Here is an 11,653-nt window from a genome sequence, read left to right on the forward strand (position 1 = left end):
TGGGAAATACTTTCTTGGTACACTTTAGGCCACTTGGTATCAATTAATCTGCAGCAAATGTGTGATGCTATCAGGCAGTTCTTAAGGCAAAAGGGCATCTAACCTGGTATTATCAAGGTGAACTTAAAAATGGCAGCTGATTGTATAAGATGTCTTTATTGTCACTAAATACAATGATACACTGAAGTTTTGGTGTTCTTGGAGTGACATTTGAAATCCATTACATGCATTACATGTATCCATACATGCACCCAAACATGCAACATAGAAAAACAGAACAATGAGGGTGAAATACAGTGATGTGAGATCAAGTGTCACACTGACTGGAAAACTATTACACACATAGCGGTGTGAAGTTGGAAAGTGTGTTACAGAATCACTGAGGGCAGAAGGTCAAAAGGGTAATGACCAGGGTGAGGAATGTCCTTCATGATGATCTTTGCTCCGGAGAGGAAGCAGGTGTCAGCAATGTCCTCGAGTGAGAGAAGAAGGCAGTCGATGATCTTTTGCACTGACTTAATGACCCTCTGTAGGGCTTTTTGATCAGCTGCACACCGTAAGTCAAGATGCTCTCTATTACAGAGTGGTAGAAAGTAATCAACTTCTTTAGGAGTCACAGGAAATGCAGATGCTGGTGTGCAGGGATTACACTTTCATCTGCAAATCTGCTTGGGTCCCAGTGACATAAATTTTGTCATCAGATGGTTAGCGTGAGGTTCTGTGCGGACAGTCACGGGTCTGCCTGTTTTTTGTGACCATGCAGACTTGTGTGCAGAGAATTTATGTCTATGCACCAACTATGCATGCTCCCCAGGTGGCAGACTTCAAGCGGACCAAAGACGTATAACAGAAATGACTTCTCGGCTGTCGGGTCTCCAGCTGTCTGTGTCCACAGTGGAGTATAATGTAGACTTTACAGTAGCAGCGGTGTGACAGACTGAGTTCAGTTCGAATGGAAGTCCATTCTTCAGGTGGGAGGAGAGGCCCAGAGGTGAGAGGTGACACAGTTTCCTGTTGAGTGTGTATTGAAAGCAGAGGTGCAATCAATGACAAGCATCTGGACATAGGACCTACTGTGTTCTGCATGGTTCAGGTGTAAAATACTGCAGGTGCTAAACAACCTGAAGTCTAGACCCAGTGAAACATGACAGAGGAGGTCCTGAAATGCTAAAAACTCATCTATAAAGCAAGGATGGGAAATAATTTCACTTCACAATGATGGCAATTTGTCATGTCAGCTCACAAAGAGTTAAAAGTGTTGAGAAAAGACAAGGTCACGTAACACAGAGGTAAACATGCCTCTGTACTGGCAACAAATTTAAAATGAGCATATAAATCTCACATTTGCTACATTTAATATCTTCTTTGTATTTTTTTCGATTGGAAACAAAAACTTTATTAACTTGCAAAACCTCCCAGCTTCAGAAAACAGGTTGTAAGCAGCATGACATTCATCAAGTCTATTTTTTAAATGGATGAATGGTTTTGTCACAATGTAGAAATGTCGTACAGCTTGATCTGAGGTTCATAAATGGAGCAGATACACGATGAATATGAATTTGATGTATTCAGAGTACACCTGTCTTTGCTTTGATCTTTACCAAGTGGGGTCTTTTTGAGCGGGTTGAGTGAAGCGGTTGGCAAATGTAAGCAACAATGAGGGACAGAGTGTCTCTCAGTCTGCTGCATTTGTTTCCATGTTCCTCCTCAGCTGGAGGATGCACGTTTCCTTTGGCAACCAGAAGTAGAGTGCTTAAACAGTGGGGGAGTTAAGAGCTTTACCTTTAAATGGACTTCCTGTTTGTTACTATGAAGACATTAGAAGATGTTGCCAGGCACCTGAGACAGTAGGAAATTGGGCAGTGATATGATTGCTTAAGGCAAAAAGCAATGCTAAAATAAAGAAAACATTACTTTTAGTGCAATCTCGCCTCCAGAGTGTATGCACCTACATGCGCGTACAATGGACAAGAAGAATTTGAATAATAACAGCTGTCTAAGAGGTGCAGCCTCTGCGTGCGCACTTCGCAACAACGCAGGCTCATGATATTATTAGGAAGCAGACGGCAGCTCACAATGAACCCGTGAGAGAGCCTCATCATTATCCCTATTGTCTTTCATGCAGGTTGGCCTGTACCTCCAGCATGAGCAGATAGCACTGAGAGATTGTGCCATTATTACAGTTTGACCTTTTGTCTGGGGAAGGCGAACACAGAGAAAGACAGTGTTATTAAACAGCACCGAGGACACACAATAAAGCAGTGTTAGACTGTCTGGTGTTTATCAGAAAGTGCGTCCCACCTCATGGATGGATTCACTTTAGTTTATTACATTTTGATTGTGGAACAGTTTCTAAGGGCATGTTACTAGTTTGACACTGGATGGTCCTGGATGCAAAAGGTGAGATTTAGTCATATGTGCAGATTCCTGACAACTGTGAAAACGGTTTTTGAAGCTGGAAAAATGAAGTACAGATTAAGTGAAATGGATCATTTGTGGCAATAAATCCACAGAGTTCTCAGCAGGCTCTGCAGATGCCCATTATTTGGGTTTTATGGTCTGTTTTATGGCCTGTGACCCTTTTAGTTCACACTGAATGCATTATTCACCTTCATTTACAGACGATCAACAAACAAAATTTAACAACATGCCGTTTACCAACTACGCAATGTTGACATTTGAGTTATTGAGCAGAACTCCAAATGCATGCCAGTGCTCCTGTCTTCACTTCTTAACAAGTGTGAGGGAGCGTAGGTAAAGGAAGCCACCCCCCCCTCAAAATTATTTGACTTTATTATAAATGTTGTAGGAGAACAGATGTTGGGTCTCTTGGCTGTATACAAACAAACTGTGTTCCAGCATCAGACATGGTACGACGCAAGCAGCTATTCTCCTGCTGTGCCACAAGGGGGAGCATCCTCATGGCGAGCAAGTTACGCAGGGGAAAGAGGGCTGGGCCACTCCATGTAGGCAGTACGCCTAGAGTGAACCCAGAGGGAATGTGAGCTGCAAGTAACTGTGCTGTGTCTGTGTGTTTACAGGTAAATCTGTACAAGTCAATGTAGTTTTATTGTGTTGTTATGTTTGTCCATAAAATTGCGTAAAAGGTGGGAATGTTGGCCGTGGTATCCCCGAATGTATATCTATGGATCGAGGCGAGTAATGGTGTAAAGCGGCCGTGGAGCTAACGATTAGCTGCATCTGCTACTTCACCACCTCGCCGACTTAGATAGAGGCCTGAGGGCACGGTAATGATCTTGTACGAGTACCTGACTGTGATTACAGCAAACTGAGAGAATTGCAGTGATGATTTGTGTACAATTGTTCTTGTGTTTTTGGTTATCTGATGTTTGAGGGTAAAGAGGGCTGGGCCACTCCATGTAGGCAGTACGCCTAGAGTGAACCCAGAGGGAATGTGAGCTGCAAGTAACTGTGCTGTGTCTGTGTGTTTACAGCATTAAAGATGGGCGTACTACAAAACACACTGTTTTATGGACTTTAATTCAAGTGTGCAACAAAATTTGGTGGCAGCGGTGGGATCAGCGGTGCTGTTTTGAAGCAGTGTGAGATTGCAGAACCAACATACGCAAGATGGAGCTGGAGCAACTGCAGGATCAGTTGAGTGAGATACTGCTGCAGCTGAAGTCAGACCAGCTACGGGAAGTGTGTTCGGAGGCTAAGATCTCAACGGGAAAACAGACAAAGAAGCACACGCTGATCCGGTCTATAAGTGAAGCAGTTGAAACAGTTATTGAAGTGGAAGAAGAGGAGGTGGCATATGCATTCCTGGACAGATTAATCAAAAGTGCTAAAGGAATGAAAGAAAAAGATGAACTGACACAGGAAGGTGAAGGGAGTGCGAGTAGGGATGCAGTTGCATTGGCCAGCCTACAGGAACAATATGCTGCATTACAGCTAAGTTTTCAAACCTCTGTAAAAGGGCTAGAGCAAGAAATAGCGAGGCTGACAGACAAAATGGCTTCCCAAGGACGCAGTCAGCACCCAGACTCCCAGTTATCTCCTCTGCCAGCATCATCAACTGTTTCCCCAACAGCTCAACCCCCGGAAGTGACTATACGCAGAGAGTTTCGAATTAGTGGCCAGATTGGTGAATGGGGCCAGAAAGATAAACTTTCATACTCTAACCTCATGCATCAAATTGAAATGGGACTCAAAAGAAACCACAGTGAGGCGGAAATTATTGAAGCTGTAGTTAGAGCAGTCAGCCCAGGTCTAAGTCTTCGTGATATGTTGGAGATCAAAACAGACCTCACCCTCTCACAGCTTCGAACGATATTGAAGGGACACTACAAAGAGGATGGCTCCACAGACCTCTATCATCGGTTGGTAAACATTACTCAAGGAAGCACTGAGTCTCCACAGAACTTCCTCTTCAGAGCCATAGAGCTGAAAGAAAGACTTTTCGCGTCAGCCAGAGAGCCAGGTGCAGATGCACAGTACAGCGTAGAACTGATACAGAAAAAGTTTCTAAGAGCTATTGGTACAGGTTTGATTAGTGACAATGTGAAATACCAAATTAAAAGCTACCTGGATGATCCCAATGTCACTGATGATGTGCTGATTGCAAAGACAAATGAAGCAGCCAGCCTGGAATGGGAGAGGCAACAAAAACTCAGGAAACACACCAGAGAACTGAGGGTGAAAGAAATAAATGCCGAGACACAAAGAGTTCAAGAGACAGTAATTGGGGCAGTGGGTGGACCAGAACCACAATTTCCCACCTCCACAAGGGTGAAAACTGTTAAAACACCACCAACCAGTGACCCGCAAGGAAACAGAGCTTCTCGACATCATCAACCAGCTAAAAGGTGAAATAGCTGGAATTAAGGAAGTGATTCGTGAGTCACACCGACCTGTTTCCCCACGCCGTTCAACTGCTAAAAAGGGTTGCCGGGACTGTCAGAACAATAATGGGGGAGAATTTTGTGACCATTGTTTCAAATGCGGACAACGAGGACACCTGTCCAGGGGGTGCAGAGTCCAGAGAAAACCCACTGGCCGGCCAGAGCAGATCGATATGTCAGCAAACACAGTAACGTCAGTTCCCTCACCCTCTGTCAGTGCAACAAACCAGAGTGGACCGCAACAAGATGTTCATGAACTCCTTACAAATAGTATTAAACATCTGGAGACAAAATTGGCAGCCAGCACACAAGATCAAAGAAAAGAAGCAGTTTCTGTCAGCCTTCTCTCCCAACGCGAAGAGCGCAGCTTTTGAGCTTGATTGGGAGGAAACACATGATTAACTGCCTGCTGGATGGAGTGAAAACCACAGCGCTGTGGGATACCGGATCACAGGTTTGTCTTATTAATGAAAAATGGAGACAACTAAACATCCCACACACCAGAGTGAGAAATTTGACTGAGATCTTGGGGCCAGGCATACTAGATGGAAGAGCTGTCAATCAGACACCTATTCCATTTGCCGGGTGGGTTGAAATTACATTTAGTTTACCCACAGAAGGAGCTGCTCAGCCAGAGCTCCTAGTGCCAGTATTAGTAGCTAAAGAAGATGGGGTGGCAGAGGAGCCAATCATTGGCTTCAACGTAATTGAATACATGTTAGAGAAGGGAATAGAACCACCTCGGGCTGTGGCAGATGCTGTTAGTATGGCATTCTCCATCGACTGTAAAAAAGCTGAGGTTTTTGTAAAAGTAATGAAGAGTGGGGATGACGGACTGGGTGAGGGCACAGTGAAAACTGGGAGAGAAGTGTTGAGCATTCCAGCCGGCCAGACAAGGGTTATTAAGTGTAGTGTGAGAGCAGGACCACTTCCAGAAGGCCAGGATGTTCTATTCGAGCCAAATCTATACCCACAGTTGCCGGAGGGGTTAGAGGTGCAAGAGAGTGTAACCCATTTACAGCAAGGCACTAGGTCCCGTATCACCCTTCCCGTCACTAATAACACAGCTTATGAGATCAGACTACTACCAAGAACAGTGCTAGGACAGACTCAGAGGATTCGAACCATTTACCCAGCCAACATGAGACCGCTGGAGTTAAGACATGTTGAAACCAGACCACCCACTGAAAAAACAGCGGCCCCACTCACAGAGCAGGTGCTAGGGCAGGAAAACAAAACAGATCGTGGTCATGCAGGTGCATGGGACCCGCCAGTCCCCCTGGATCACCATTCTCCAGCACAGCAGCAGCAGGTCAAACAGCTGCTAAGGGAGGAGAGTAATGCTTTCGCTCAGGATGAAAAGGATGTGGGTACCATTCCCTCACTGCAACTCAAGATCCGCCTGAGCGATCCCACACCTGTAAAAAGGACCTACATATCCATTCCAAAACCACTGCATAAAGAAGTAAAGGAGTATCTGGAGGATTTGTTGAATAGAGGGTGGATAAAAAAATCTTCTTACTCCAGCCCAATTGTATGTGTGCGAAAAAAAGATGGCAGTCTCCGCCTGTGTTGCGACTACAGAGAGCTGAATATGAAGTCAATTCCGGACCGCCATCCCATACCCCGCATACAGGATATGCTCAACACCCTGAAAGGCAGCTCCTGGTTTTCTGTTTTAGATCAAGGGAAAGCATATCACCAGGGCTTCCTGGAAGAGTCAAGCCGCCCTCTCACGGCCTTCATCACGCCATGGGGTCTGTATGAGTGGGTAAGAATTCCTTTTGGATTATCGTCTGCACCTGCGGAATTTCAGAGGTCCATGGAAGAATGTCTGATGGGGCTGCGAGATGAGGTATGTCTGCCATACCTGGATGATAACTTGGTGCGCTCGGGAACGTTTGAGGACCATCTGAGGGACCTGAGGTGTGTACTGCAGCGTTATCAGAGCCACGGAGTGAAATTAACACCCAGAAAATGTGAACTTTTTAAAAACCAGGTGAGATTCTTGGGGAAGTTAGTCACCAAGGATGGCCACACTATGGACCCTGCTGACATTGCCCCTGTGCAAGCTTTAAAACAAAGGAACCCCACCACCATTGGAGAAGTGAGGAAGCTGTTGGGATTCATCTCATACTACCGTAACTACATTCCCAACTTCTCGCGTATAGCAAAGCCGCTGTATGACCTTCTCTCCACAGGAAAGGCTGTTTCCAATGAAAAACACCCAAAAACTAAAGCTAACAAGAAGACACAAAGCAAAGGGGGTCAGTTGCCATCATCTCACGCAGTGGAGTGGTCAGCCAAACATCAAGAAGTGCTATGCCAGTTGGTAGACTTTCTGATTCAGCCTCCAGTCTTAGGTTATCCTGATTTTGAGCAACCATTCATCCTGCATTGTGATGCTTCTCAGGAGGGGCTCGGGGCTGTGCTCTACCAGAGACAAAATGGAAAGTTGGTGGTAATAGCGTATGGATCCAGAACGTTAACTGCCCCAGAGAAAAATTACCACCTTCATTCAGGGAAGTTGGAGTTCCTCGCCATGAAATGGGCCATATGTGAGAGGTTCAGAGACTATCTCTACCATTCACCACCTTTCATGGTTTATACCGACAATAACCCTCTCACATATGTGCTGACAACAGCCAAGCTGAATGCCACTACCCACAGGTGGGTAGCTGAGCTGGCCGACTTCCAGTTTTGTATTAAGTATCGACCTGGCAGAGCTAACAGGGACGCGGATGGCCTCTCGCGCATGCCTTTGGATATGGAACAGTATATGCAAACCTGCACTGAGGTGGTGACATCGGAGGCCCAGAACAGTGTGACTCAGGCTCTGACAGTGCAGATGCAGGCAGATGAGCCCTGGCTTTGTCCCCTGACTATTTCAACCTCTATAGCTGGACAAAGTAAGGAGGTGGGGACCCCGGGAGTGGAAATCCCAAAACACACGCTGAGAGAGGCTCAGAAAGAGGATCCTGTAATTGGGGAAGTGCTGGAATATGTTATCTCTAACAAATGGCCAAAAGTTGGAAAGCGGACACACAGTAAGGATATGGCTGCTCTGATAAGGGAAAAACAGAAACTGCATCTTGATGAGGAGGGGTTACTGTACAGGAAAACTTCCAGCCGAACACAGCTACTGCTGCCCAAGAGGTTCCACAAGCTGGTGTATAGAGAACTTCATGAGGAGATGGGTCATCTGGGAGTAGAGAGAGTCCTGGCCCTCATCCGGGATCGCTTTTACTGGCCTCATATGCAGAGGGACGTGGAACACTACATAACACAGGTGTGTAGCTGTCTGAAAAACAAGCGCCCTAACAAGCCAACCAGAGCACCCCTGACCAACATCGTTACAACTTACCCGTTTGAGCTGGTCTCCATCGATTTCTTGCATTTGGAGAAATGTAAGGGGGGATATGAATATATCCTGGTAGCAATGGACCACTTTACACGGTTTGCTCAAGCTTATCCATGCAGAGATAAAAGTGCCAAAACAGCCGCAGAAAAGATATTTGGAGATTTTGTTTTGAAGTTTGGGTTTCCAACGCGGCTCCACCATGACCAGGGGAGGGAGTTTGAAAACAAACTGTTTGCTAAACTTGAAGAATATAGTGGAGTTAAAAGGTCCAGGACCACCCCATATCACCCCCAGGGAAACGGCCAGGTGGAAAGATTTAACAGGACACTGCTGGCTATGCTCCGAAACCTGCCGGAGGGAGCAAAAGCAGACTGGAAGGCATCCTTGGCTAAAGTGGTTCATGCTTACAATTGTACGCGCAGTGAAGCCACGGGGTATGCACCTTATTTTCTGTTGTTTGGGAGACACTCCAGACTCCCTATTGACCTGATGTTTGGTCTCACAGCAAAGGATCAAGGCTCATCTCACAAAGATTATGCAGAGAAGTGGAAGGCTCGCATGGAGGATGCTTATAGGCTGGCTTCAGCAACAGCCCAAAAGGAGAGAAAAAGGGGGAAAGTGCTTTATGACAGGAAAGTTCATGGGGCAGAGCTACACCCGGGATGCAGAGTGCTGGTCCGAAATTTCAGTGAAAAGGGAGGACCAGGGAAGCTGAGGTCATTTTGGGAGGATCAAGTGTTTGTGGTGACACAAAGAAAGCAAAATGACAGCCCAGTGTATGAAATTAAGCCAGAGAATGCTCAGGGGAGGGTCAGGATCGTCCACAGGAACCTCCTGCTACCATGCAACTTCTTGCCGGTGGAAAAGGACAACTTACCTGCAAAACTGAGAAAGAAAAAACGGACACACAACAAAGACAGTCACGAGCAACCAGCACGAGAGTACAGTTCGGAGGATGAGAGTGAATGGAGAGGAATCGTTGGACTACCAGTGGAGCAGAGAGAGCAGGGAGAACAGCGTTGGGGGACAGAGACACCAGAGGTCGACTCAGAAAGAGGAGCAGGGGCTGTAGAGAATCTCAGTGAGGAGTATCAGAGTGATCAAGAGGGGGAGATGACAGCGACCGTGGAGAAAAACAAAGATGCTCAACACACTCCTCTACTTGAAAATGAAGGCAGTGACCAGGAGGATGCTGAACAGTCACATGTCAACGTGAGAAAGTATCCTTCTAGAATGAGAAAACAAAAGTTAACATTCACCTACCATAAGTTAGGACAGCCGATGATGGCGCAGGAATAGGTAGTTCAGGCAAAATTACCACAAAACTAAAGTTAAGTATGACATTTAAGTTGTTTACAAGTAAAGGAAAAGTTTAGAAATGTTATTGTTATTTGTTAAATGGGTAGAAATTCTGTTGGAAATGTTGTTCCTAATAGGGTGGAAAACACATAATTGGGGATGGTAACCTGTCATGTAGATTGCAGTCTTTGTTGTTTAGTTAAGAGGCTACGTCTAAGTGGTAATGCCTTACTCAGAAAAGATGCAGATGCCCATCATAACGATGGAAGAGGGCAGTGGACTGTTATCGTGCACAATGACACCTACTGCAAGTATATGGCATGAAAGGGAGATATATGTCATGTATTTCACTGTGATCAGCAGCGATGCAACTTCATGGACTTTACCAGACTCTGACTCCTGTAGAGATGTAACCTTTCTAGATGCAATGTTGTATTGCCATACAGAGACTGACAGTATTATACTGGCGGGACGCCATTACAATTTGGAGGGGAGAGTGTGAGGGAGCGTAGGTAAAGGAAGCCACCCCCCCCTCAAAATTATTTGACTTTATTATAAATGTTGTAGGAGAACAGATGTTGGGTCTCTTGGCTGTATACAAACAAACTGTGTTCCAGCATCAGACATGGTACGACGCAAGCAGCTATTCTCCTGCTGTGCCACAAGGGGGAGCATCCTCATGGCGAGCAAGTTACGCAGGGGAAAGAGGGCTGGGCCACTCCATGTAGGCAGTACGCCTAGAGTGAACCCAGAGGGAATGTGAGCTGCAAGTAACTGTGCTGTGTCTGTGTGTTTACAGGTAAATCTGTACAAGTCAATGTAGTTTTATTGTGTTGTTATGTTTGTCCATAAAATTGCGTAAAAGGTGGGAATGTTGGCCGTGGTATCCCCGAATGTATATCTATGGATCGAGGCGAGTAATGGTGTAAAGCGGCCGTGGAGCTAACGATTAGCTGCATCTGCTACTTCACCACCTCGCCGACTTAGATAGAGGCCTGAGGGCACGGTAATGATCTTGTACGAGTACCTGACTGTGATTACAGCAAACTGAGAGAATTGCAGTGATGATTTGTGTACAATTGTTCTTGTGTTTTTGGTTATCTGATGTTTGAGGGTAAAGAGGGCTGGGCCACTCCATGTAGGCAGTACGCCTAGAGTGAACCCAGAGGGAATGTGAGCTGCAAGTAACTGTGCTGTGTCTGTGTGTTTACAGCATTAAAGATGGGCGTACTACAAAACACACTGTTTTATGGACTTTAATTCAAGTGTGCAACACAAGGCAGGCCAGGCTTATTGTCAGGAAACAGGACGACAAGGTTCTTCCCATTTCACACGTCAAAGAAAACAAGTAAGCACAGTTTTCACAAATATTAAATATTGTACGCACCAACGTGACATGTTGGGCTGATTATGTTTATGAAAAATGGAAATTCAAAGACGTGTTGATTGTATCCAAAACTGCCTGCCTAAGATTGCCTATCTTGCCTATTCTGAATATCTGTTTCAAACCTATGAAATTCTGGTTGGACTGTCAATGTAAGTAGTTAATCCAAATTTCTGAGAATGCATGCAATTGCTAACTCAACCCATTCAGTCGAACTGATGTATCCATAAAAAAAAATGATGCAGCAGGCTAGTCCATTTTGCTGAAATTTCATTGCAGCAACTCAAAATAGTCCTCAGCAGTTTGTGTGGCCCCCACGTGCTTGTATGCATGCCTGAGAACATCAGGGCATGCTCCTAATGAGATGATGGATGGTGTCCTACTGGATCTCCTCCCAGATTTGGACGAGGGCATCATTGAACTCCTGGACAGTCTGAGGTGCAATGTGGCCATATCGGACCAAAACATAATGTCCCAGAAATGTTCTATTGGATTTAGGTCAGGCGAGCATGCGAACCAGTCAGTGGTATCAATTCCTTCATCCTCCAGGAACTGCCTGCATACTCTCACCACATGAGGCCAGTGGTGGACCTGCCAATTCTGGTATTCTATAGCAATTGTCAGTCGGGCTCCACGGTGCTGGGCAGTGAGCACAGGGCCCACTAGAGGACGTCGAGCCCTCAGGCCACCCTCATGAAGTATTTTTCTGATAGTTTGGTCAGAGACATCCACACCAGTGGCTGC

This window comes from Archocentrus centrarchus, chromosome 19, assembly GCF_007364275.1.
Source record: "Archocentrus centrarchus isolate MPI-CPG fArcCen1 chromosome 19, fArcCen1, whole genome shotgun sequence".
NCBI lineage: Eukaryota > Metazoa > Chordata > Actinopteri > Cichliformes > Cichlidae > Archocentrus > Archocentrus centrarchus.